At 41.5% G+C, this 27,535-nt stretch overlaps 1 protein-coding gene across 1 annotated transcript in view; it reads right to left on the bottom strand.

Moving 5' to 3' along the window:
- Positions 1 to 25,120, bottom strand: part of ROBO1 (roundabout guidance receptor 1) — a 777,783-nt gene extending 752,663 nt beyond the window's left edge. The window contains exon 1 of the mRNA XM_076351850.1: positions 24,874 to 25,120. The gene's annotated coding sequence lies outside the window, so the exon portion shown is untranslated. The remainder of the gene's footprint in view (positions 1 to 24,873) is intronic.
- Between the last annotated feature and the right edge of the window lie 2,415 nt (positions 25,121 to 27,535).

Here is a 27,535-nt window from a genome sequence, read left to right as displayed (position 1 = left end):
ACCTGCCAGTACATTGCTGGTTTATCCCATATTCTTTTTTAACAGCAGTTTCATCCTCCTTGTCTGGTTTTCACTTTCCCTATTAACAGGAACAGGAGAAGCAAAACCAAGTGAAAAACAAACCCTAAATAAGTATATCTGTAAATTGGCTCAGAAAATAAAATAAAACAAAATAAAACCCTCATAGAAAGTCGTAACATTAAAAACCCAAAATGCTGATTACAAAATGACACAATATGGCAAACAGAAGTCACTAAAGTTAAATATATTTATTATCCTTGGGAAAGCAAAGTTGTATAGCAGCAGTGTCTTTTGGAAATTCTTATTCTTTTAAAACATAGTGAGATTTTAATTTTAAATGGTTACCTTATCCTGAATTGGACATCCCAGACTAGAGAAGTACGTGCTCCTACAACTTAAATTAAAGAACTGGACAAAGTAATAAGAAATCATTTTTCCTACTGCTGAGGCCCACTAAGTTACCCTTTACATAGATCAAGTTAAGCACGCAATCGGGTTTTTCAGAATATGGGAGTAGCTGAATAATTTCATTTTAAGGATATAAGCAATAGTATAATTTATGATACATTTCTGAAAAGCTCAGATTTCAATGCTCTTGTGGCAAGCATTTGAATGTTTGGTGTTGGAGCAGATGGAACATTTTATGGCAAGGCTTTAATTCTCAATCCAAAAGGCATGGCTTTTCCTTCTGGTCAAAGGTGAATTTATTCCCTCTGCTAGCTCTGTCCTGGGGCTCTCCCTAAGCAGGCTCTGTCAACTGTGCTATGCTTCTGCCAAATTACATGATGATTTTGTCATGTGGGCTAATATTCCCCTGTGATTCAGTTTTAATCAAATGCATAAAAGTGAAGCATTGTTGAACAGCACAGTAACAAAAACAACTGCTTTAGAGAGATATGAAAGAAGTGCGTTTGGGTTTTAAAACTCGTGCATGCACAAATGTAAAAACCCTGCCACACCTCAGAAAGGCTCTGCAAAGCAGTTACTACGGACAGTAACTCACACTCATAACTAACTTTAAATCTGTAACATTTCTCATTGTAATGATAGGAAATATTCTTCATATTGGAATTTATACTTTGGAGCAAGGGATTGAGTTCAGTAGGGGTGGATTTTAGGGCTGTTTTCTCATACATACTCCAACAGTGTCCAACTAACTTAGTAGAACTGTACAGTAACTTGAATAATAACCTACACAAATTTCAGGATAAGCTTTTAAAAGTCAATGACAGCAGCAAGAGATGGCTCAGGCCACAGATGTAAGCTTCTACTGAGGCATCCAGATCCTGAAGGTTTTGCAACATATTAGTATTATACAGTAATGAAGATGTTATAACCGGCTATCTCACTGAATACATGTATATGCTTCTTTTGTGCTGTGCTATAGAAGTGCCTGCTACAGTTCGGTAGGAATAGTATCTTATCCTTTACAGAGAATCATAAAATAAAACAAAATAAAATTATTAACATACAAGAATTCAAAGACTATGTCTTGGTTAGCAGATGGTTTATGGACGGATAGCAGCAACCCTGTAGAGAGAAACAGTTGATGCTGACAACACGTGTCCATAATATACACCTTTCAAGGCCTTTTATTTCAGATTAGCTCTAGTCTGGCCCTATGGACTGAATGCCCATTTGCAGCTGGAGTGCATTAGTTACACTCCTGGAGTGTGCTAAATCTTCCAAATCTGAATCCTAGTTTCAACTGAAAGGAATCAAGTTGAGGCACTGCAAAAGCGCCACATGACGTGAACCGAAGCACAAAAAGAAAGAAAGAAAAATATGCACTGCAAAAGCACGCTCTTGATTCAAACTAACAGACTAACAAAGATGTGCCCTGAAAATATGTATGCATATCTCAGCCCACACGCATATGCACATAAACATATATGTATTACTAACATAAATAAAAAAGTGTTTCTAACACAAACTGGTGGATATCATTTATCTGTTTTCTTCCTGAGTTCATCATCTTTGTTTACTACAAGCCAGCATAGCTCTATCAGGATTAATTTGCCCACTATATTTTTTAAACTTCAGTCTAATTAAATTTTAAAATCTTTTAATGAGCCTTATCATACAATTTTTTCCTCCGTTAAAATTTGATCTCAGAATAGCGATTCAATAATTTGAAACTAGTTAAAATTGTTCATTATCATGGAATTCTGAATACCGAATTAGATGTGGCACATAATTGTAAAATAGATGTTGCACATTAAACAAGTTGGTGTTCTGTAATACCACACATAGCTTATCAGGGAAACGATCTGTGTACATTTAGCTTACAATCTTGCCAAATACACCAGTTGATTTGCCTTGACAATATTTTCTCCATGTAAATAAGTGTGTTTTATTTCTCAGCAGCAATGGCAAAATTAGCTTTAAATAATGATTCTTTGATGCTACAAGAACAAACTCCAAGATGAGCACGTGAAAATACTGGTTTAGAAATAAGAAAGTACTCACCCACAAAATATGTTAGTATGACTGAAATGACTGAGAAACGTAATTTTTCATATATAATGACAGGAAAAAAAGGTCTAGTGTATTTAGTAATTCATACTCAATACAGTGAAGTTAGAAGACAGAATTTAAGGAGATTAAATGCTCGGTATTCAAGATTTCTATGTGAGTTTAGAAGACCCTGTGCTCAATTACAACCAGCAGATATCTGGAATTTTTTTTAAGCTCAGGTTTATTGCTCATTTCCCAAAAGACAGTTTCCAATACGCATCTATAGCACTTACTAACTAAAAAGTATTATATTTGTAAGTGTGCACTGTTGCTCGGGGTTCTACATAGCATAACTTGTGAACACATGCTTACATTTGGTCGCCATCTCCTTGGCTTTATATTTATGCATACTGAACAGTGTATGTTCAGTATATACAGGACTGTACACTGAAGAACAATGTAATTGCACTGCGCTATAGTAGATACTCCAGGAAATACCTTCTTCCCAAAGGCTGCAGCACACAACCACTTTTTGTAGAAAGCAATGTGGTTTATCCCTAAGGAGTTCAGCTGGCTGATGCAGAGTAAGACCATGTCTTGTTAGGATGTCTTCATTGTGTAAGTATTCCAGAAAAATCAGGACCCGGCTTTAAATTCTCTGCTACTTTAAAAAAACAACTTGTATTTCTGTCTCTCTGTATAGACTGTGTCCACCACAGTAGTATTTATATATGTATACCATTTATATTGCAGTGGCCAAATATTTTAGACATTTGAATGCTCCGGTATTTCAGATGCTCAGAATCATCTGATGTTTACCAGTAATTAATGACATGAGGGATATGGTGATAGGGTGAGCACCAGCATTGAAAAACTCCTGTCCACAGTACAAGTCCACAAGTCTTTTCAGCTGACAGCATTGTTGGGAATGAAGGCAGGCAATTTTAACATGGAGAATGTTTTCCATGGAGTTCTGAATGAAGAATTGGAATCAAAATGCATTTTAATGTATACCAAAGAAGAATAACAATGACAAAAGCTAACATTTAAAATGCAAATCTGCTAGTGTTGTGTGGCACAGCGTGAGATATATCTCAAAGTCTTAAGGTTGACTAATTGAATTGCCATTGATAAGATGTCACTTAAAGAGACACCTCTGCAGTGAAACATGGGTTTGCTGTAAATGACCTGTCATTAGAGCCATGGGTAATGTCCGTGTCCAGACTGAAAAATATTGTAGCTCCCAGCAATACGCTCAGTAGGAGTTAAAACAGCAAGAACGCTAAGAAGTCAGTGTACGCAAACCACCAGAGAATTATGCCTCAGGTGCTACGTTAATTTACTTGTTGGCATACATTAATTGAAACCAATCAATAAGGCTGGTGGTACAACAGAGGGAATGCAAAACAAGTAATCGACTGCCACACTTACTCATTTTAAACTTGGAAAACAGGAATAATTTAGTCTAAGATTTTTCATTTCTGTCAATACAGATAATAGGATTATTTATTTTTCTATTCTTTCAGCACTAATTACAATAACTATGATGTCTTTCAACAGCCCTCATGTAAACCCCAGTATTCTGATTAGCAGCTGTTAACTTGCATATAATGGGAGTGACTTCTTTCAACTGAGAAGTTAGAAAATATACATTTTTGCTACTACAAAATGCTAATCATTTTTTCACACTGAAATCAATTATATATTTTAATAATTATAAATTTGCAGTCATTTCTTTTTCCATTTATGGTATACTCGCTTTTAAAATGTTTCATGCCCAAAGGTAAACATTTCAGAGTAATTGTCTAAGCAGCACATAAAGAGCTGAAACTGTTCTTTTGAGTTTTTTGCATTACATTTGCTTAATATATTCATTCTGTGTGTCCAGTATTGACTGGTACAGCTTTTAATTTTTAGTCTAGGTTGTTGGGTTTTTTTTTCTTTTTTTGCCTTTTTTTTTTTAAACATCTACCAGAAAGCTTTTGCATCTTCATTAGTCTTATTTACTACAATTATTTCTGTGAGCTCCACCAGTCAGTTCTCAAGACCACACCACCTAAAAAAAAAAAAAAAAAATAGAGCCACTTCTTCATATTTGGAGAAATGCGCTCACAATTACCACCCTCATTTCATGAAAACTGTTCATCCTTACCGATCTTCTGTTCCCGGAGAGACCGATGGAAATCAGAGCACTGCTATTCATAACTGCTTTGCACAAGGAATGGGCATTTACATCACAGTAAACATGGTGCCATACACTATCATCATGTTTTTGGTGACACTGAGTTTTCTCAAAATTTGACCAGAAATGAACAAAATCTAAAAATTTAGCCTCTGTCAAAGAAGGAACACTTCCTTCTACATTTGCAGCAGCATTATTTTCCTTCTGATCATGCTCAAAGGCATATTTGTTCTCACTCGTATGTCTTAATTTTTCCTAGTCTGTTAAACTCCAGGTAATAGTGCTAAATTCAACCTCCAGACAAAGAACTGGATCTGCAACTGTTGTCCTTTGGCGCAGTTCATTAAAACCATGTAGTTGTACAGATTTGTATCAGGTGTGATACTGGCAAAGCTGACTTTGTAACATTGTTTTCCCTGGTTTTGGGGAGGTGTGGGCGAGACACCAAAGACGCTATACAGAAAAAAAGAGACAAACTTGCAGATAGTGATTACTGTGCAGGCTGCTTATTATGAGATTGTCCACACCTGGCAGATTTTTCCCACTCTGACATGTGCTTTGCTTGTAACTGAACTGAACCATCCAGTAACAATCTCTATGTACATATATTCATCTCCAGACTCTTGCTTAATTTGGTTCTAAAACATCAGTCCTACATGATTTTCTACTAAGGTCTAATTACTGTTGATTCTTAAAAAAAAAAAAAAAAACAACCCAACCAAAAACCAAAATGTTATCTTTTTGTCAGACTAAAGATACCATAACCATGCAGATGTTAGTTTCACCAAAGATTGGTAGTACAGGTGAGTACTAGAAGCATATACAGTGAGGGTTTGCTAATGGTGGTGCTGTTGCTTGACAAGCCTGAAAGCAAAATAGTAATTTACATCTGACTGGCAAGCCAATTTCCTGTGAACTCACGTAAGTTTAATGCAGGTCTTTTGACTTACCTCTGGATTACTAATGTGGCAGAGAAGATTTGTGAAACACTGAGCAACACTATCAAACTCGCTTAGGTCCTTTTCCATGACAATGCTGTACAACAATATGGTATTACGGATTATACATTTTTCAACAGGAGTTCTCCAGACAAAGGTTAATTCAGTTCCCAGAAAGGAGAAAGTCCTGGGTGCCAATTACTATGTAATGTGTGAGACTGAATCCAAGGACTGAATCTCAGGTAGCCGCTACAGGAATTAAACCAAAGACTTAGGCTGAAGCTCATTTTCCCTCTCTCATATTCTCTAAATCTTATTCACAATTAACAATTTCAATGGTTTGAAGTAGTTTGAGCCTTTCAGTTTGAAGCCTAGAAGGTACAATACTGAAATCTTCAGTCATAAGACAGTTAGAATTGAAATGTACGGACCATAATTATAGAAGTGGAAGTGTATACTTCCATCCCAAACTTTACTAATCTTTTTTTTTTTTTTTTTTTAAACACTGGTAAAAGAAAAGGCTCTATGGCAGGCAAAACAAATGTAATATTCTACATCAGACTGCTCAAAGTTTCTGCCATTTATTTGCAGTTACAAAGCAGGATTCAGAGCCAGCTATTAAATATTGAGGGAGATAGATTGGTGGAGCCGCACCCTACCGTCCCTGAGGCAGAGGCAGCAGATGGAGGCTCCGCGAGAAGCGGAGGATCCCCTGCCTTCTTGCCACCAGGTAGAGAGAGGGGACCTAAGCGACAGGGGGGGATGGAAACGGGTCACTGCTCGGCGTGCCAGGCGAACCCCCGCCCGGCCTCCCTCACCTTCCTGGTTGCCTTTACACAACAGATATGGGGCCCTGGAACTTGAGGGCGAGGCAAACGAGGATGTAGACGAAGGTCCATCCGGGGGGTCGCCCAGGCTGAGGCAGTCAGCCCCACGCATTATGACTGCCGCTGCTAAGAAAAAAAGGAGGGTAATTGTCATAGGCGATTCCCTTTTGAGGGGAACAGGGGGCCCGATATGCCGACCGGACCCATCCCACAGGGAAGTCTGCTGCCTCCCTGGGGCCCGGGTCAGAGACATCACTAGGAAGCTCCCTGGTCTGGTACGGTCTTCCGACTACTACCCACTGTTGGTTATACAGGCTGGCAGTGATGAGGTTGCAGAGAGAAGTCCTGCAGTGATCAAAAGGGACTTCAGGGCACTGGGGCGACTGGTTGAAGGATCGGGAGCACAGGTAGTGTTTTCCTCTATCCCTACAGTGGCAGGGAAGGATACTGAAAGGCGCAGGAAAACACACCTGATCAACGCGTGGCTCAGGGGCTGGTGCCATCGGAGGAATTTTGGTTTTTTTGATCATGGGGAGGTTTACACGGCACCGGGCCTGCTGGTGACAGATGGAGTCCAGCTATCTCACAGAGGGAAAAGGATCATGGCTCATGAATTGGCAGGGCTCATTGAGAGGGCTTTAAACTAGGTTCGAAGGGAGAAGGGGATAAAACCAGGCTCACTAGAGATGAGCCTAGGGGTGGCGTGCCGATACCGGGGGTGAAATCGATAGCCCAGCTCAAGTGCATCTACAGCAATGCACGCAGCATGGGCGGCAAGCAGGAGGAGCTGGAAGCCATTGTGCAGCGGGAGAGATATGACTTAGTCACCATCACAGAAACATGGTGGGGTGACTCATGATTGGAGTGCTGCAATGGATGGCTATAGACTCTTCAGAAGGGACAGGCGAGGAAGGAGAGGCGGTGGGGTGGCCCTGTATGTTAGGGAGTGTTTCGATTGTCTAGAGCTCAACGATTGTGATGATGGTACGGTTGAGTGTCTATGGGTAAGGATGAGGGGGAAGGCCAACAAGGCAGATATCCTGCTGGGAGTCTGTTATAGACCACCCAACCAGGATGAAGGGGCGGATGAAGCGTTCTACAAGCGGCTGGCAGAAGTCTCACAATCGCTAGCCCTTGTTCTCGTGGGGGACTTCAACTTCCCAGATGTCTGCTGGAAATACAACACGGCAGAGAGGAAGCAGTCTAGGAGGTTCCTGGAGCGTGTGGAAGACAACTTCCTGACACAGCTGGTAAGTGAGCCTACCAGGGGAGGTGCCTCGCTCAACCTGCTGTTTACTAACAGAGAAGGACTGGTGGGAGATGTGGTGGTCGGAGGCCGCCTTGGGCTTAGCGACCATGAAATGGTAGAATTCTCGCTTCTTGGTGAAGTAAGGAGGGGGGGCAGCAAAACCGCAACCATGGACTTCCGGAGGGCAGACTTTGGCCTGTTCAGGACGTTGGGAGAGTCCCTTGGGAGACAGTCCTGAAGGGCAAAGGGGTCCAGGAAGGCTGGACGTTCTTCAAGAAGGAAGTCTTAAAGGCGCAGGAGCAGGCTGTCCCTGTATGCCGTAAGAAGAATGGGCGGGGAAGACGACCGGCCTGGCTGAACGGGGAGCTCTTGCTGGGACTCAGGAAAAAAAGGAGAGTTTACCGCTTGTGGAAGAAGGGGCAGGCGACTCAAGAAGAGTACAGGGATCTCGTTAGGTCGTGCAGAGAAGAAATGAGAAAGGCAAAAGCCCAGCTAGAACGCAATCTGGCCGCTGTCGTTAAAGACAACAAAAAAAGTTTTTACAAATATATTAATGACAAGAAGAGAGCCAAGGAGAATCTCCATCGTTTATTGAATGCGGGGGGGAACATTGTCACTGAGGATGAGGAAAAGGCTGAGGTACTCAATGCCTTCTTTGCCTCAGTCTTTAACAGGCAGACCAGTTATCCTCAGGGTACTCAGCCCCCTGAGCTGGAAGACAGGGACAGTGAGCAGGATGAACCCCCCGTAATCCAAGAGGAAGCAGTCAATGACCTGCTACACCACCTGGACGCTCACAAGCCTATGGGGCCAGAAGGGATCCACCCGAGAGTGCTGAGGGAGCTGGCGGAGGTGCTCGCCAAGCCACTCTCAGTCATTTATCAGCAGTCCTGGTTAACGGGGGAGGTCCCGGACGACTGGAGCCTTGCCAATGTGACGCCCATCTACAAGAAGGGCCGGAAGGAGGATCTGGGGAACTACAGGCCTGTCAGCCTGACCTCGGTGCCGGGGAAGATTATGGAGCGGATCATCTTGAGGGCGCTCACAAGGCATGAGCGGGACAACCAGGGGATCAGGCCCAGCCAGCACGGATTCGTGAGAGGCAGGTCCTGCTTGACCAACCTGATCTCCTTCTATGACCAGGTGACCTGCCTAGTGGATGAGGGAAAGGCTGTGGCTGTGGTCTACCTGGACTTCAGCAAGGCCTTTGACACCGTCTCCCACAGCATTCTCCTCGAGAAGCTGGCGGCTCACGGCTTAGACAGGTGTACTCTGCGCTGGGTCAAAAACTGGCTGGACGGCCGGGCCCAGAGAGTTGTGGTGAATGGAGTTACATCCAGTTGGCGGCCGGTCACGAGCGGTGTTCCCCAGGGCTCGGTACTGGGGCCAGTCTTGTTCAATATCTGTATCAATGATCTGGACAAGGGGATTGAGTGCACCCTCAGTAAGTTTGCAGATGACACCAAGTTGGGCGGGAGTGTTGACCTGCTGGAGGGTAGGAAGGCTCTGCAGAGGGACCTGGACAGGCTGGATTGATGGGCCCAGACCAATTGTATGAGGTTCAACAAGGACAAGTGCCGGGTCCTGCACTTTGGCCACAACAACCCCATGCAGCGCTACAGGCTTGGGGAAGAGTGGCTGGAAAGCTGCCCAGCAGAAAAGGACCTGGGGGTGTTGGTCGACAGCCGGCTAAACATGAGCCAGCAGTGTGCCCAGGCGGCCAAGAAGGCCAATGGCATCCTGGCCTGTATCAGAAACAGTGTGGCCAGAAGGAGCAGGGAAGCAATCGTGCCCCTGTACTCGGCACTCGTGTGGCTGCACCTCGAATCCTGTGTTCAGTTTTGGGCCCCTCACTACAAGGACATTGAGGTGCTGGAGCGTGTCCAGAGAAGGGCAATGAGGCTGGTGAGGGGTCTGGAGAACAAGTCTTCTGAGGAGCGGCTGAGGGAACTGGGGTTGTTTAGCCTGCAGAAAAGGAGGCTGAGGGGAGACCTCATCGCTCTCTACAACTACCTGAAAGGAGGTTGTAGCGAGGTGGGTGTTGGTCTCTTCTCCCAAGTAACAAGCGATAGGACGAGAGGAAACGGCCTCAAGTTGAGGCAGGGGAGGTTTAGATTGGATGTAAGGAAAAATTTCTTTACTGAAAGAGTGGTTAAACATTGGAACAGGCTGCCCAGGGAAGTGGTGGAGTCCCCATCCCTGGAGGTATTTAAAAGACGAGTAGATGAGGCACTTAGGGACATGGTTTAGTGGACATGGTGGTGTTGGGTTGACGGTTGGACTCGATGATCTTAGAGGTCTTTTCCAACCTCAATGATTCTATGATTCTATGTCTATTAAAGTGAAAAATCACCTTTATGCATTTTGTATTACTCATTTAAGATACTAACAATGAATGATAACAGCTAAAGACATTCTAGTTCTCTTTTCTTGCAGTGATAAAGTCTAAATACTTCACTTTTTATTCAGTCCCACATAGTTGATCAATTTCTGAAGTAAAATTGTTTCATATAACTTCTTTTATTGGAATAGAGGGGTTCAATAGCTGCATTTGCAAGGGACAGAGCAAGAGCTGACTTATGGATTTGTTTCATTACAGTAAATCTAGGGAATGTTCTCACATTTTCAGGAACTGCTATTGATAGTGACTACACCTTCCCCCCCCCCCCCCCCCCCCCCCCTTGAAAATTGTGCAGCTCAGCTGCTTTTGGAAAATTTAACAGGTGGACCCTGTGGATGGCTGCAATGAACAACTTGTGCTGTGAAGCCTCCCTTCCTACAGATTCAGGTCCTAAATCCCTTCTCCAGTTCTATTACTATAATCCCAGTCACAATTCATTCCCCTTCCTTCCAGTCACAGCGGCAAACAGCGCACATCATCAGGTCAACTCCACATTTCCCAATTTCCCACCAGCACATGCCAAAGTCACTCAGAGGGACAAACTAAGAAAGGATCTGGGACTGATCTGGAGCAGCTCACTTCTCATTAGCCAGCCAAGTACACACTGATCAATCATTCAGCAAGACTAACAGAATAGATAAATACTGTGGTAATGTGGACATTAATTTGGGTCTCTCCCTTCTCCTCTGCTACTTGTAGGAACTTACATATCTTTGAGATCTCAATCTCTCTAGCAAATTTAACTGAATAGCTGGACAGCAGATTCCATGATTAGCTATAAACAGAGAATGACTGTCATTGTAATTGATCAAGCTTTTTTTCTTTACATGTTTGAAGCATGTGAGAAGAGGACAATGTCAAATTATTCCAATTACAGGTACTAGACTCCACGTAAGTTGGCCAACACCACTGTGAAACCTAGCACAAGTAACAGCGTGACTGAGAGTCATTTGTATTGTATTCCCCTCCTCTCAAACAAGTTTTATCTTAAAGGCTATGGCTTTATCAAATATGTATTCAATAAAATAACTTTGCAAAGAAGCAAGCAAAATGTATCCTACCCTGAGCTGTTAAGTGTCCTAAGGTAAACAACAATGAAAGAAGAGATTTCTTATCAAAAGTAGACAAAATGGACAGACAAGGGACTAAGGGATAATAATATTATTAAAGGCTTACTGCAGCAGCACTTGTCCAAGCCACCCTTGCTAAAAAAAAAAAAAAAATCCACTAGCAGCTTTGTAAAGAGATGAAGAAGGCCAGAATGTATCTGGAGTACTTCGGCTGTATTTTTCATTTGTCTTTTAATATAAAATAATGCATTGAAATCTCACTTTGGAGGAAAAAGACCACCTATAAGCAAATATGCTGTTTCTGTAGAACATATAATACTTGAATATCCTCAACCTAATGTTTGAAGTTTACATTCAAAGATTCACTTTTAAAGCATTGTATAAATGGCTTCACAATTTAATTAAAGGCTTATGAGCTTTATTGAATGGACTCTTCAGCATGTTCTGTTTACCAGCTTATGACTACAAAGACATTATTTAGGGAACATTAACCTCAATCTCTCGTTTGAATCAAAATTTATAATTCTAAACTTTTAAAGGTAAGTTATCTTCCACATAAAATTACAAACAAAAAGTAGATTTCAAACACAATGTAAAATAACTGCCTATCAATCTTCCCTACCAGACCTTCCACGTTCATACTATTTTAGCCTGCAGATCCAATTATCCTCCAACATTTGCTGCTCAACCATGCTGAGATTATTCACCGGCCCTCCAGTTAGACTGTAATAAAAGGTCTGTAGGTGCATTTACACTCAGGGAAATAAGGTATAAATGCTAGCATTGCAGTCATCTCTTTTTAAGTTATGCACAGCCATAAACAGTGCCGTAATGAATCAGGCTATTTCCAGCTACTTTATCCATTCATTTGCATGAAAATCTAGGTGCAGCATACCTTCAGGATGACACAATTCTTGACCCAAAGGCCTTACAAATAAAAGTACTAATATCACATGGAAGATATTTCCTCCTGTGCCCAGACAGCCAAAGTGTGGCTCCAATGTGGATATGTGATTACCCTCTGTAAAGGCAATCTCAGCCCCCTCTCACTATTTTTTTTAAGCTTGACATTTTAAGAAAGTAATCATACATAGTGAAACTGCATTGACCTCTAAGATTATGTTCTGCACAAGATTTGGCAGACTTTCTGCTTCTCAGCAAAAAAATTAACAGCAGATTAATGATAAAATGATTTCTGACATTCTAGTCTTCACGGTCTTTGCTCACTGCAGAAGTTGTACATCATGACAAAACAAAAACCCTCTGCCACAGGACATTGGTATATGATGCCAAAAATGTCAGAACCACAGTTTTCAGTCCAAAGCTGCAACTACTTGAACTGCAGGAGTCATTTCATTAGCTGACAGCTGCAATAAGCTGTTCTTTCTCTATGTGGAGAAGCTACTGGTGGGAGGTACAATTCACACAGGCATACTCCATAAATCATACACCACTTAAAGAAAAATATGCTTAAGAAAACATTTACAAAGTACTGTGCAATATCTTTCCTATTTATTATCCTTACTTTCTTAGTGCATTCATGCCTTAACATTTTGTAATTCAAAAGCTCACAACAGGCTTTAAAGACATGGGCAAAATTCAGGAAAATTCAAACTTTTTGTTCCCATTTGTACTATTTCTGCTGATCTAGAGAATCCAGATCCTTGCTGTTCCTTGATGATCTATTTCTAGTGAATATAATCCTATTGGCCTAGAGAAAACAAAATTAGGTTCTTCAGTTACAGGTTGAAACCATGATGATGGTGTTTATTTACTGTGTTACTGCTATGTAAGGTAATATAAAATTGTAACTTGATATGTAACTAGCTGAAAAAGGTACTAACACATTTCACAACCATATGGTATTAGTAAAATAGAGTGTATCGTTGAACAGCATTAACATACATAGACATTTTTGAGCCTTTAATGCTGTGATAACCTTTAGTCTAATTGTCTAAGGAAAGCTATGGACTGATACTAGTAATGAAGGCGGCAGGAGTAGACTTCAGTGTCACAAATGAGCGTTTGCCAGCCGTTACTGAGCCAGGCAAGTAACAGGCCTTCAGATTTACCTTTTCAAATTGTTTATGTATTATTCAAATATTCTTCATGGAAACCATTGAAAATTGCTGGTGGGTAGTAATGCAACTGTACACCCAGCTTTGTTTTTGTTTTTTTTTTTCTTTAAATGCATATTACATTCTATACATGAACCCAAGATGGGTGTATAATCTCCATTCTCATAGCAAACCTCCTCTATTCTTCACCAGTAGCCTATTGCTATACAAACAGAAATGCTATGTTTGAACAAAAATGACATTAATAGAAAGATGGATTATGTAATGTTTGATATTGCATTTCCTGGGCTATTTTTTAATTTGTTTTTTTTTCTTAATTACACAGCATTTTCTCCTTAAGAGTCCTTCACTAGCTTCACTTCAATAGCACAAAGTTTTTATTTGCTTGTCTTTTTTTTTTTTAGATCTGGAACAGAGCACACTGAAGAGGATTGGTATGGACATTTCACTTCTGAACTACAGTCATTTTACCTTAGATGATTAGCACAAACCAATTAAAAAACTACTACTGTTTGAAGCAGAGTTTGGGAGAAGGGTGCCACGTCTCTGCTACAGACACATAATTAGCTGTCACACACTCAGAATACTCCCTAGCACCAAGGACTCTCAAAAGCAAAGTAGGGCAAAACAGGCACCTTAGTCCTGCACTCCAGCAATGGCTCTAGCCAGCAGGTGGTCCAGATGGCGCAGCATTTAAGTTGTTTTAGCTGCCTACAGAAGCAGTCCTTCTCTGTTCAGTTTTCTGAGCCTTTTTAAGAAGTTATGGAGAAGAAGAAACATACCTTGCCAAACTTACATATTTCTATTACTTTTCTCCAGAATTACTCACGAGAAGAGTATCTGTTCCACTAGAGGGAGGAGCAGGCTCAGGAACTGGATTTCCAACTAATGTTCCAGTGCCACCTAAAATAACAGCCTTATTCCTACGTGAAGGATGGTCTGTTGTCACAATGAACTAAAAGGGCAAAACTGGAACATGAAGGTCCATTTATGCAGATAAGTTTTATAACAACAACAACAAAAAAACAAACAAAAAAAAGAAAAAGGAAGAATCTCACCTGAGGCACATTTGATTTTCTGGTTTTGTTTCTGTTTTTCCTGAAAATGGTATGTGTTTTTATTTACAAATCATGTATTTCATGTTATATTTAGATTTCTAGATCATGCTTTCCTTTGACATTGCAATAAAACTACCTAGAACAGAGCAGCAATTTCTAGCTTATTTCCTCTCTTGTAAAGGGCTTCTCATAGATTTTGTTTTCCATTTAGTCTCTCTTACTGCTTCTTATTGCTAAGATTTGGTGACAAGATACTATCTTCGTCTGAAAACAGGCATACTTACAGATTATTAATACCTTGTAAAGTACAAAGATATTAATATTTCTAATTCCAGTATTTTTCCCTGAAATATATTTGAGATAGAACAGACCTAGAGATTGCAAAGGTTCAATTTTTCCCTAAGAAAACTCAAGAACTACACAGCCCCCATGTCAGAGTTTCTATATGTGCACCTGTATATAACTATATGGCAACTCACTGTAATGAAAAGATTAAGGTCATTCACTACTGAAACTATTTTTAGCGATGTTGGTTGGGACAAGTCCTGTGACTAGTTAGCGCAGCACAAAGGAAACAGGCTCATTGGAACAGCTGTATCTTATGCAGACAAGCAAGGCTACAGGGAGACATGGCTTTAGTCCAACCTATCCATCTCACCTGCCAGAGAACAGCTGTACCAGAAAAGGAGGATGTTTACGGAAGAGCTGGAACCTGGCACGCGTTCCTCTCCTCCTCACCCTCTGAAGCAGTGGGCAGACTGATGTACGATCTCCCCTTTGGGGCACTCTGTGATGGCATCCATGCAAGTAACTTCTATACTATGCTAAGCGTAGTAGCATGTTACTGCCTTCTGGTTGGGTTTGACTAGGAGCTATCACATTTGAATCTTCTCCCTGATGACTGAGAGACAAACTGTCTTAAAACAAACAAACCCCCTCTGTGTTGTGTAATCAATCCAGACAAGACTCCAACAAAGAGTGCTGTATTTGGAGAGGAAGGTGCAGTTGAAGGTTGGTTCCTAACTCCATAAGCAATTGGTTTCATAGTGCTATAGCATATGCCCTTAGAAAGTCCTGTCTCTTACAGGTTGCACTTTAATTTTTACTGTAGCACATTCATTCAGGCCAGAAAGACAGAGACATTATATACAGAGCTTGAAAAATTTCTGGTTATCCTGGGCTAAAGACATTAAGCTCCCTGGATATTAAGACAGAAGTCTTGAACTTGATAGGATGCAGAGAGTAGGGTCAATATGCTTATAGTAGCCCCAGCAGGAAATGTGCTGCATGATTTTATATCGCCTAGTGTTTTCTAAATACTTAGGCTTTCATGCTTCTCATTACTGTAGCTCAGCCAAGAATCAATGAAAATCTGAGTAACTAAGGTCAGCTGAAATTCTTCTGCCTTCCCAGAGATGTGTGAGGGTTTGAACCGTTCTCCCAAGCAACGTGTTATATTGTAGTCAGAATAAGACCAGAAAGCGTTTTATAGTCAACCACGATCATCTTAGCAGAACAGGGCAGTACTGTCTTGTACCAAACTGCAAGAAATGTTTAGTGGTTGTCTTTATTATAGGTTATTCCTGACATCAGGATAAGACGACATATGTAGTCTGAGATTAGAAACACACTGTAGAGTCAGATAGAGGTCAGTGAGAAGAAATCTGGATTATTCCGCTATCCCTAAAGTATACCGGTTCCCCTTCTGAATGTCTTGATCTGTGATGATAAGCAGATGAGCAGAAAAGCTGTAGGATTCACCCTTGGTTCCTGTTGTCAGAAAAAACATTCTCAATAATATAATCCACCTATGGCTGGGCTCTCTCTGGATCAATGCAAGGTTAAGGCCACTGCCTCTTTTGATCTCTGCCAATTAGCACAGAACTTGCGGTCTCATTAGTCAGAGTCGGGTGATGCCGGGCATATAGGGTACTTTAGCAACAGTAGGTTATGAACTATGTAGCCTTCCAAAAAAGTATCACATTAAAATTGATGTATTTTGCTTTACAGTATTCTGCATACCTTGACATAGATCAAGATCAGTTTCACCTGGTTTCATCTTTTGAAGTGCTGCTTATTGCTGCAAGTTGCATAAAGTGAAATCATTTCATTGCCATGAAATCAATGAGAATAGGTACAAAAGAATTATTGTATTTGCACTTAAAGCTATTTATTGAGTGAAACAAATACCCATTATGACTTGTCTTAAAATAATCAAGGAGGGGCTGCTACGATTTTCCATCAGGGAAAAATCAGGGAGATGCTTTGAGCCTACAGGCAAATTAGGCACTTTTCCCATACAAATATATATCTGTGACCTCAGGTAATAAACAAGAGATTTACTGTAATGACTGTAGAAATCTAGTCTAGCAGATTTAGGATAACCATTCATGTAAAACAGGTTGCAGTATTTAAATTAACAATATTTAAAATAAAATTTTTACAGAAATACAGTTGTGAACTATGTTGTCAATGTGAATGGACAGTTGCATAGTTGCACATTGGCTCTCTCACACATGACATCAAGGAATGATATTGAGAGAGGATTTATGGCCCCCAGAGAAAATCATTCAGACCACCTACTTCAAACTTCTCCTACCAAAGATTTTGGGAGAATTATTACTTATTGGAAAAAGTTCACAATCAGGATGGTTGCTTATATTACAGACATAATGTGAGAAATTAAAAAAAAAAAAAAAAAAAAGAATTCACACATTGGCAATTTACATGCAAACACAAGCAAAAATTATTTAATTACATAAGCTACTGATAGAAACACAACACCCCCCTCCAATCAAGTAAGGCTGAATGTAGATGATGTTTAAGTACAGCCAGGCATGAAAATGCCCGTCCTTCTCTTAGCCATTTATGCTTAGTACATTTTAGTATTTGTTACCAGAACTTTTAAGATGAAAAAGCCCCGCTATCTCAAAACATGTCCCAGAGCTAAACTTTGTACCTCATACCTTACACGTACATTTCAAGACTGAAAGTTTTGTATTTCTCAAGTTAAAATGTTATGGACAGAGCCCTGTTCATTTGATTAAAGTATTTTTTTGAACTTTTTCAACTGAGATAATGCTTCAAGGTAGAGAAATACCACTCATTCTACACATTGTTCAGGAGCTAGGAAATTAAAATCCTGGTTTGGGTAATGCGTCGAAGACAACTCAAATAATGTAACACTCTTCATTCCACCATGACAGATCACGACCGTAAAATTTTGGAAAATATACTTTTTTCCCCCTCAGAAGAGAGGAGGAATGCTTCTTGGTTTTGCTTGCCATCTAGTCATTATAATTATTTAAATATATTTTTTTCATATGTTGATCCTATCCTTACTATGACTGTTTTCTGTAATGAGATTTACTAATGCACAGAGGCAATAAGCTGGGGGTTACTCCAAAATATATTTCAGCAAACAAAGATAAAATTAACTTGCAGTGTCAAATCTCCATGCAAGATGAAGCATATTTGGACCCTGTAATTCCTTCTGCCATACTTTCCATTCTCTCATTCCTCTCCTATTTCACTCAGAGGAAATGTTCCTATCTTTCCATAACAGAGTGTAGATAGTTCAAAAGTGTGCCTTGCTTTCATCCATATACAGCACACCCAATCTAAAAGAAATTATTGGAAACAGTTTTTTCAGTGCTTCATTTCGATGCCGTAGGCAGTCAAACTTGATTACAATACCATGATATAAGAAATAGCAATACATTTTAACTTTCTTTAGACCTTATGCATGCAATGTTTTCAATAAAAGCTTTTTCTTAATTTTAAAAACATTCAGAAGTGCCATTAGCCAAAAATACTTAGCTGCATCAGGGGCTTATCTGGGGACTGAAGTTGGCTTTATTTTATTCAAATATTTCAGTTAGAATTGTCTGCAGTCCTGTCTGCCTGCAGACAATTTGTTTAACTTTCCTGTTTAATTTTTAACATAGAAAGGATTTTTTTTTCAGTTGTGAGCTATGAAAACTCAAACATGGGTTCAAAGAGTCAAGTCATATCCTTAAATGCATTTATCACTAATAAAATTCTTGACACAACTGGGGTGGATTTGAGGCATAAACTTGCAGAATAATTTATCCGAGCCACAACTACCACTGGTGATAAATAAGAGTGAAAGAAAAGCATTTGACTTTCAGATATTAAGTTGGGTGTGGCAGGACTTGCAGTTAGAAAAATTTTAGTAAATTTGGAAAGCTTTATAAGAAATCAAAATGAGTTTACAACTCTTTTGTCCAGCTGTTCTTAGTAAAATCTTACTCTAAAGTCTTTGTGTTCTTGGAACAAGGGCAAGTTACAAACACTACTGCCATTTGTTTAGATTTCCATATTTGCCAAGGGCAGCACCGTATGCAGTGGATCTCCTCCTGTAGTTAAGTGATCTGTTCTTAGATGTATATTGTTTTGGAGGATCACTTTACCTGTCATGTTTAGATTTTTGGTGCTCTCTAACATTAAATTATTTTGAGTGTGGAAGTCTTAATGAAGACTGTAATGAAGTTCCTTAAGTCTTGCTTTTTCTAGAATGTACTGCAGGACACTAAAAGTGTGATTACAGCAACTTATCGCATGTATGCTCACAGCCAGTGTCTTGCATTAACAAAGTTTTTCCATCACCCTTCTACAGTTCCCTTTTAGAATGAGAAGAGCTAGAAGAACAAAAAAATAAAATAAAATAAACTGAGTATTTAATGGACTATCGTGTCTGAGGTCAAACAGGCACATAAAATACTAGAAGCATCAAAGTGTGATATATTAGATCACATATTCAAATATGGCTCTTTTCTGAATATATATTCACCTCTATAGCAAACTTCTGAGTGTGAAAAGTAGCCATTTTTGGCAACTGAATCCTAGTTTACTAGATGAGTAAAATTCTTCCTTATGCTATTTTTAGGAGCGGAACAGACTTATTGTTATGGGGAGTAGCAAAGATAGACACTTCACTCTTTGTGCCCCCCATGCAACTGTTTCTTCTCCCAAGCAGGGGCTCTGAGAGGGAAATCCAGAGCATGCAACGGAATTTATGCAGAATCATTTCCCCCAAGTTGAAGAAAGTGAAGTAGAAAAAGCCACATTCTAATTGCTACCTAAGGTGTTTCTCTCTTCAGCCTGAAAATTTCTCCAGAGAGATGGGGATGATGCAGAACTTCCTCAACTAGGGAACTTAGGTTAACCCCACAGCAATACAAAAACAAGATGAAGGGGCTTTTGAACTCAGTGCCAGTCCTTGGTTGGAAGGAAACCCTGTGCTCTGAGCAAGGTGAAGATCCAGGCAGCATGAACTACAATACAAACCATGGCAGCTACTTTACTTCAAAAGACTGAGGAGAAAAAGAAGGAATGATATATTGTGCAGGAATTGCTTCATGAGGAGGCAAGGGACCTCAATTTCAGCTATACTCTTGCCAGAAATTCAGGTCTCAAGGCTCTTGTCTTCCCAGTAGAGATACCTCCTCAGCCCTTACTTAAACTATTCTATGTTATGGTTCAAGGAAGCTTCAAGGAAGATGGGCAAGTGGCATCCTCCATCCCTATTGTGCCAGGCTGCAAGGAGAAAGGGATGATACTTGGGGCCAAAATAGCATGTAAGAAAAGTCTGTGGCCCAGGAACTTGAGCACTTAGCTGAACGTAAGACTTTCTGGGCTCTGGATGCTACTCCTTAGACCAATTTTGAACATTATAACCACGCTGTATTTGTCTGAAGCCAGTTGTATTATAGAGAAGTCAGACCAGAATTAGCAATATCTCCCCTAGGTTGGGGACAACCAGTATGCTACCAAGTCACACTGCTGTTTCCTGCCAACTCGCTTCCTCTCTCCTGCCACACTCATTTTGTTGGTGTAAGGATCAACTGACATGGACTCTGAGGAACAAGAGACGAGTTGAGTAGGGAAAAAGGACAAATATGCTTAGTGTGTTCACTGCTGACAGAGGAGAAAGCTAAAGGACACCTGGGGAAATAAATTTACCATATGAAAATGTGAGAAATTCTCATGACTTGGCAGACCTGGAGCACAGACCTGGAAATGGCTAAGGAAAGACAGATGATACAGGACTGGAAACAAACAAAAATGCCCTTACGGAAGTTACACAGAGATGACCAGAGAAGGCAGGAGGATGGCACACACTCGGACCTCAAGATAGACGAGGACGGATTAATGAGTGGAGAAGTTTGGAGGACGGAGAGAATTAATTGAGGCAAAGGACTGATGTGTTTGGCAGACTATAAATTGACGGTGGTGAGAGAGAACTGATGGGGCTGATGACTAGAAGATGGATAGGGAATGAAAGATTTATGGACTGAGCAGTTTAGACAGATAGAATGTTACAGGTGAAACACAGGATATCTGTTAAGTCTCTTGTAGATTGGAGGAAATATTTCATTACGTCGCCCTGCGTGCTGGGTAAGGATTACTTGAATCTTCTGAAACCTTACAGTGCTGCTGCATGTTTAACTTACATGTTGAAGGTATGTATACTTGCCTTACAATTCTTTCAAGGGTTATAGGGTTATTGATTTTCTCTGTCCTTTCTACAGCTTTTTTTTTTTTAAAGGCTATCATATTATAATTGCAGAGGAAGACACACATTTCTCTTCATATTTCTATTGTGTGATATATCACTTTGATAAGCCTGGAAATTTGAAATTGTCTAGGTTTTCTTGAAGAGGCCATTTTCCCTATAATACAGGCAAGTATGTGTGCAAATCCACTCAAATTTATTGAGTTATAGTATTATGGAACACAAAAAGAGATGGAAAAAACTTTAGACCACAAGCTCCTCCTGAACCTAGAAGCAAGTACTGAACCTGTAATTCCATAGGGCTTGACTAATACATGTAAAAAATAAAGTGTTCACAAATAATGTTACCAAGAAACTTTAGTCTTGATCTGCAATTATTCTAGTATTTTCCTCAACAGAAGAGATCAAAATATTGAAATATTTCTGATCTTGTATCTTAACGAAGATGTAGCCAGGAAAAGTAACATGGACAAAGAGAAACGTATTAGTACAAGGACATATCCTGCGTATGTTAAAAAAAAAGTGATAATTTGCATTTTAAGCCCCAGAAGAGGCTATCTGGAGAAGATATACAGGTGAAAAAAGTAAAGTTTAAGCCCACTTTATTTAATTCTTCATCTCTTTCTTTCACAAACTCAGGTTTGTAGCCCCCAATGAATTAACACATTACACATATAACTTCTGTCACCTGCCTCCTGGGAGTCCAGGTCTGGCTCTAAGCAAAGCAACATGAGATTGCTAGATGTTTCTGAGGACACAGAACACACTTAAAAGCGCAAGTACAAAATTTGGGCAAACACAATCACAGTTTCCCAATCGTTTTCATGTTTTGACTTAAGGACTCCTTTGCTTGACAGCTGATTCCACCCAGAAGGATCATAGCCCATGGAATTCCGCTCACATAAAAGGTCAAGAAAATATAAATCCCTTCCTTCCTCCCCCCTTCTCCCCCCCCCCCTTTTTTTTTTTTTTTTTTTTTTTACACACTTACCTGTTGAACTATACAAGTTTGCTAAATTTATACCTAGCCATATGCCACAACAAACAAGTCAGGGAGACCCAGATGGAAGAAGAAAGACTTCTCTACTCTAAGTTCTATTTAATACTTTATACATGAGGAAAGTATATTGCATTTGCTTATCTGTATACGCTGAAATATCCTTTTGTTTCCTCAAAAAAAAAAAAAAAAAAGACTATTCTGTGGCTTACACACTTGCCTCTATTGCTTACGCTGAAGTTCAGATGTTCACATAGGCCTTGAAAAGTTACCTGAAGGAAATACTTTGTATATATGATATCCCTGTGGATTATCTTGCTTATTGTGGTCCAAATCCAGTTACAGCAAAAGACAACATGAAAAGTCCACAAAGTAAAAAATAAAAAAAAAAAAAGATAAAACACAGGAACAGATGAAATAACATCAACAAAGGAAAGCACCAGAACTCAAATATCCTTACCTCTTGTTAAGAATTTAGTTCTCTTTAAAAACCTATTGGGAAACTATGTCTAATAAACCTTTTGTTTACACCTTGGTGAAGACATTTGCAGATACCACATTGCAAAATTGGTCGAGTTGTCCTCATTTCTCCAATATTCAACTGGTCAACATTCAATATTGAGGATTCAATATTATCAAGGAAAGCAAAAGGTAAGGATTGCAATTTCCTCTCACTGACTAAAAAGTCAATCAACAACCACCAAGCTCTTTCATGTTGCCCCAGTGGCATCCTTTGTTTTTATGAGGATTCTTATGGAAATCAGTGCAGCTTCTGGGCAAGTGTCAGTCATGGTACCAAAAATGCTTGCAGAAATCTGTTATTGTATGGCTTGGGACACAATTGCTATACAATTTGCAGAAGTTTGGCGGTGTTTGCTGAAAGAGTGAAAAGCGATGAACTACCCTGAGAAGCACTAGAATCATTTTATTAGCTTTCTGCCTTCCTTCCTTCTCCCTAATCACCAAAAGCTAGGTCTCTTTCCACACTCTTATAGCCTGTTTATGCCAGTGTAATGCCCCTGGAATTTACAGCAGTTTAAGATGTAAGTAGAAAACATGCATGCAGACAAATATAAAATGAATGAAGAAAAGAAGCACACAGAAAAAAAGTCAGACATTACGTTTGGAGATTAGCCTTATTACTCCACAATATAAAAGTACATTCTTAGCCTGTTTTGTCTACAAAATGCATCCAACAAAGGCTTCTTTTTCCATTAATGAAGGGTATGAACTTCAGTTTAATAAGAAGCCTTCTCAAATGCCAGTTCTTGCCTATCAGTAGAACCTCAACACGTATCTACAGCACAACGGTCTAGGATTAGAGAACTGTCCCTTCTATCCACACATCTGTGAAACATAGGTATGTCACAACACATGTTTTTCCAAAAAAAATGCCTCTAAAGTTCTTCAATGTACTCAGAATAATCAGCAACTTTAAAGATTTCCTTTTCTGTAACTAAAATGTGAAACATGAGCAAATGAAATTAAAATGAAAAACATCTTAAGCCCATTTAAATCCATTTTTGAGTCATCGGTCATTAATTAGCCTTAACACATCCAAGTCAACATGGAGAAAAAAAATTAACCTACAACACTTTACAAAAAATACGGATACCGATCGCGTTAAAGGTAAACTTAATTGCATCCTGATTTTCAGGTATGTCAGTGTTTTGCATTTCTCCCTCCGTTTTTGTTTTGGTGTTGGGTTTTGTTTTGTTTTTAACAGCTTCACGCTCAGGTGCGGCAACACTTCTGCTGCCCACCCTGCCCAGGAAGAGCCGTTTGCTGCTAACCCTCCCGCCCGGCCAAAACGCGCGGGGATTAGCGAGGCGGCCGAGAGGAGCCCCCCGCCCCGCCACGCAGCCGTACCGCCCTCAGCACCGCCCGCGACCCCGGGGCGGGGGGGAGGCCGGTTCCCCTCCGGCGGCGGCGGCGGCCGCCGCAGCCGCGGGCCGTGCCCAGCGCGGGGGCGCAGGGCTGCGCGGGGCTCGGTGCCCCCCGATGGCCGGCCCCGGCCAAGGCAACGCGCCGGCCGCGCAGCGCCGAGCATCCTCCGCGGGGGCGCTGCCCCGCGGGGCGGGGGCGGTGCGGGTCTGCGGCACTGCAGCAGCAGGAGCAGCTGCTGCAGCGGAGCCGGAGACCTCCCTCCTCCTCCTCCACCCCCGCCGCGCCGGGGGCCCTCCATTGTGCGGGGAGGCGGCCGCACACCCGCGGACTGCGCCCCCCCCCCCCCCCCGAGCGCCGCAGCGCCCCTGCGGAGAGGGGCCGCTCCCCCCAGCCAAGTGCTGGCTATCGCAGCCCTCCTCCCGTGCTGCCGCTTTCCATTTCTAAAGATATTTATACACCTATATATATATGTACACAGATATAGATACATATTCGCCCCCTCCCGCTGAATTTCGGTCTCCCCGCGCCCGCCCCGCGGGGGATCGGGCGCCGGCGGGGGGAGAGGAGGGCGCTTCCCCCGGCAGAGCTGCTCCCCGGCGGCGGCATCCCCACGAGAAGGGACAAGCTGATTGCAAGCGCGGCGAAAACAAAGCCGGCGCTTCTCGCCCCCGCCGCCCGGCCGCGGCCGCGGCCGGGGCAGGCGGGCTGCGGGGACCGCCCCGCCAGAAGTTGCGGCGCGGATCCCCCCTCCGCGGCCGCGGCGGCAGGCCAGCCTGAAAGGGACCCCGAGATCGCCCCGGGGGCCGGCGGGCACAGCGAGGGGTGCCGGCTGCGCAGCGGTAAAACTTCTTTGTCAATAACAACCCAACCGCAGGGTGGCAATAAAGCGGGGGACGCCGTCCCGCGGAAACGCCGGCAACTTTACAGACAACGAGCGCGCCTCCGCTTCCCGCAGAGAAACTTGTTGGACCGCTCCCTCCGCTAGCCCTGCGCACTAGCTACTTTCGCATCCCCCTCTCCCGCCGTGACCTCTCCCGGCGCCTCCGGGAAACTGTTGCCTCGCCCGGAGCCGGCGCCCGAGCGCGGCGGAGCGGGGAGCGGCCACCCCCTCCCCGCGGCTGCCGGCGAGACCCTCGCACCGGTCGCTACTTCGGGAGTCGGGGGACTTACCCTCCGAGATGGGAAGGCTCTCAGAAAACTAGCAGCTCCATCCTCCAGGCAGTCCTTCGCAACTTTCCTCGCATAGAGCGAGAATGTACCGATGCGTCTGCACGTAGGGAGAGCGGGAGCGCGCGTAAGGCGACGAGCCGCTCTGGAGACTTTTGAATAAAAGGGGGATGAAAGCGGATTTCTTCCCAGTATCAGACCCCGGAAAACCAAATCCTTCTTCAGAAGAGAATTCTTTCAGGCCCGTTATCTGTATTACTATTAATGCGCAGAGCAGGAGGCATTGCATACAAATAGATCCGAGTAGCAGCGTCTATTGGTGGCTGCGGAGGGCCCCTGGGTCCTACTGCTCCGGCGCCGGGAAACTACAAAGCCGAGCAGCAGCGAGCGGCTCCGGAGAGGGCACGGTCTGGGGGAGCGAGAGGGCGGGGGGGGGCGGCCGCAGGGGCCGAGTCCCGCTTAATTGATTCGTTACCTCGGGTATTGTAAGACATGTTGCAATGTTGAAGCGGGAGAAAGCCACATTATAAACGGATGTCATGCAGTCTCCCCTTTCATAGCTCCTCTTGCAGGGCTATTGTGCAGTCCGCTATGAGAAATGTGTCTGATTTTTCAAACCACGGCTTTATTTGTCTGCAGCTTTTTTTTTTTCCCCCTGCGCTGTCCAAATTATCCGTCATGTTCCCTAATAATTATGTAGTTACTTCAGTAATAAATTATTCATTGAATTTCACTTACCTATGCTTTTTGTTTCTCAAGTTATGACTTTCCAAGGGCACATCTGCTCCCCTGTGCAAAAAGGGTAAACAGACATTCTTAAAAATTAAGCAACTTATTCCTAATTAAAAGCGAAAGAGCAGAAAAGAATTATCAGGGTGAGTTTTCTCCATTAGAGAATACAAAGACAGCCGGTTTGCAACATTTAAATTATGGTCCTTATTGGATGTAAGAAATCATTGGACTGAAAGAAAATATCCCATTTGAAAATTCAGGCGGTGGAAAGGACAAAACAGATGCAGCATTTATGTATTGACTGCTAAATGGAGAGTAAATGTGAGATAATGACAACATAGGTCAAGGTAACGGAGAACTGAAAGCAACGTAAGCACTTACATGTATATGCAAGAGTATCACACGTTGCTAAACTTCTATTACTGTCTTGTAGATAATATACGTTGTATACTAAGCATAGATCTAGATAATAAACATTAATAGACTTAAAATTCTAAGTATTTAATGAAGTCTTAAATGGTGTATGAAGATTATCTAGAAATAAAGCCTGCAATATATTGCAATGCATGATGCAGTTAAAGGTCTAAACATGCCCACTTGCCCTACATAGGAGAATGGAAATGAGTGACAAGGGGTGTTGCGCAAAAGGTCCTGTGTGTAGGGTGCTGTTAATGTGGCAAGGTCCTTACACTCTGGTTGGGAGCTACCAACGTAAATACAGACATTATTAGAAATGCATTTTTACAGACATTATTGAAAAGTCATAGATACAGCACAAGGTTACTTGCCACTACCCCATTATTTCACCATCTATATAGGTAGAAAGAGACAAAATAAGTTTAAAACAAAACGTGGAGAAAAATACGGTGTTTAAACAACTCCTGCACTCCGAGAATCAACAGTAGTAGCTGAATCATACTTTGAATGAAGCACTCCGCGCACCTTGGAGGCGAGCAACAGAGAGGGCAGGAAGGAATCAGCTTTTTTGTGCATTAGTAGCTTCTGATGAGAGAAATACTACAGTATGAGGTCGAAATCAGGTCTTCAGTGCTGCATTTCAGACCTACCTTACAGCTTGCATCTTTAAGACCTTGCATCTTGTTGGAAGAAGATTTTAACTCTTCGTTCTTTGAATTCTGTTGCTGCTTTAGTTTGCATATTTTATTCCTTAGATAACAAGTATATCCCAAAAGAGTAGCATTTCTGTTGTCAGAGGAGGTGCACTAGAACAATTAATAAAATTCTTCGATGAATACACTCTTCAGTTATCACTGTAGTTACACATACACATTTTTTTTCTTTTTAAATGGAAGAAATTCAAGTTTCAGTTATGTTACTTTGAAAACAGGTGACTATTGCACTAGTAAATACAAGTTGTAAAAGAAGATATTGTAGCTGTTTGCAGTTTAGACCAAATTTTGTTTCGCTGTTTTGTTTTTGTTTCTCTTTAGGTCTACTTAGGACAAACTCTGCTTACCTGAGGGTTCAAGATATACCTCTGATCTTTTAAGGCTTGTTACTTCTATGGGCCTTACATTTGCCATCGTAACCTTAAGGAGATTTCTGATTAACATCAATTTAAAAGAGAACAGGCTCAGGCCTATTGTATTTAACAAAATAATGTAAAATCATTGACATCATCTGCAAATTTAACAAAAATAGTAGATTAGTATAAGTGCAAATTAAGGAGGCAATAACCAACACCATCGCAATTAAGAAACTACCCTGTGAAGGAGAGAAATTACCATGCTCATTGTAAAGCCTACAGAGATTAATGAAATATGGCTGTGAAACTGTTTTAATAGATATATTGGGTGGGTGGTTAAACATCTGAGCGAAGATGATTACTTTGTAGTGAAACAAAACAAAGAGGAATAAATCACAAAGCTGCTCTATTACCACAATTAAAATGCAATTGCTTGATCAGTTATCA

The sequence above is a fragment of the Aptenodytes patagonicus genome, chromosome 1, assembly GCF_965638725.1.
Source record: "Aptenodytes patagonicus chromosome 1, bAptPat1.pri.cur, whole genome shotgun sequence".
Classification (NCBI taxonomy): Eukaryota; Metazoa; Chordata; class Aves; order Sphenisciformes; family Spheniscidae; genus Aptenodytes; species Aptenodytes patagonicus.
The sequence above is the reverse complement of the archived record's forward strand: the minus strand, read 5'-3'. Positions and strand labels throughout refer to the sequence as shown.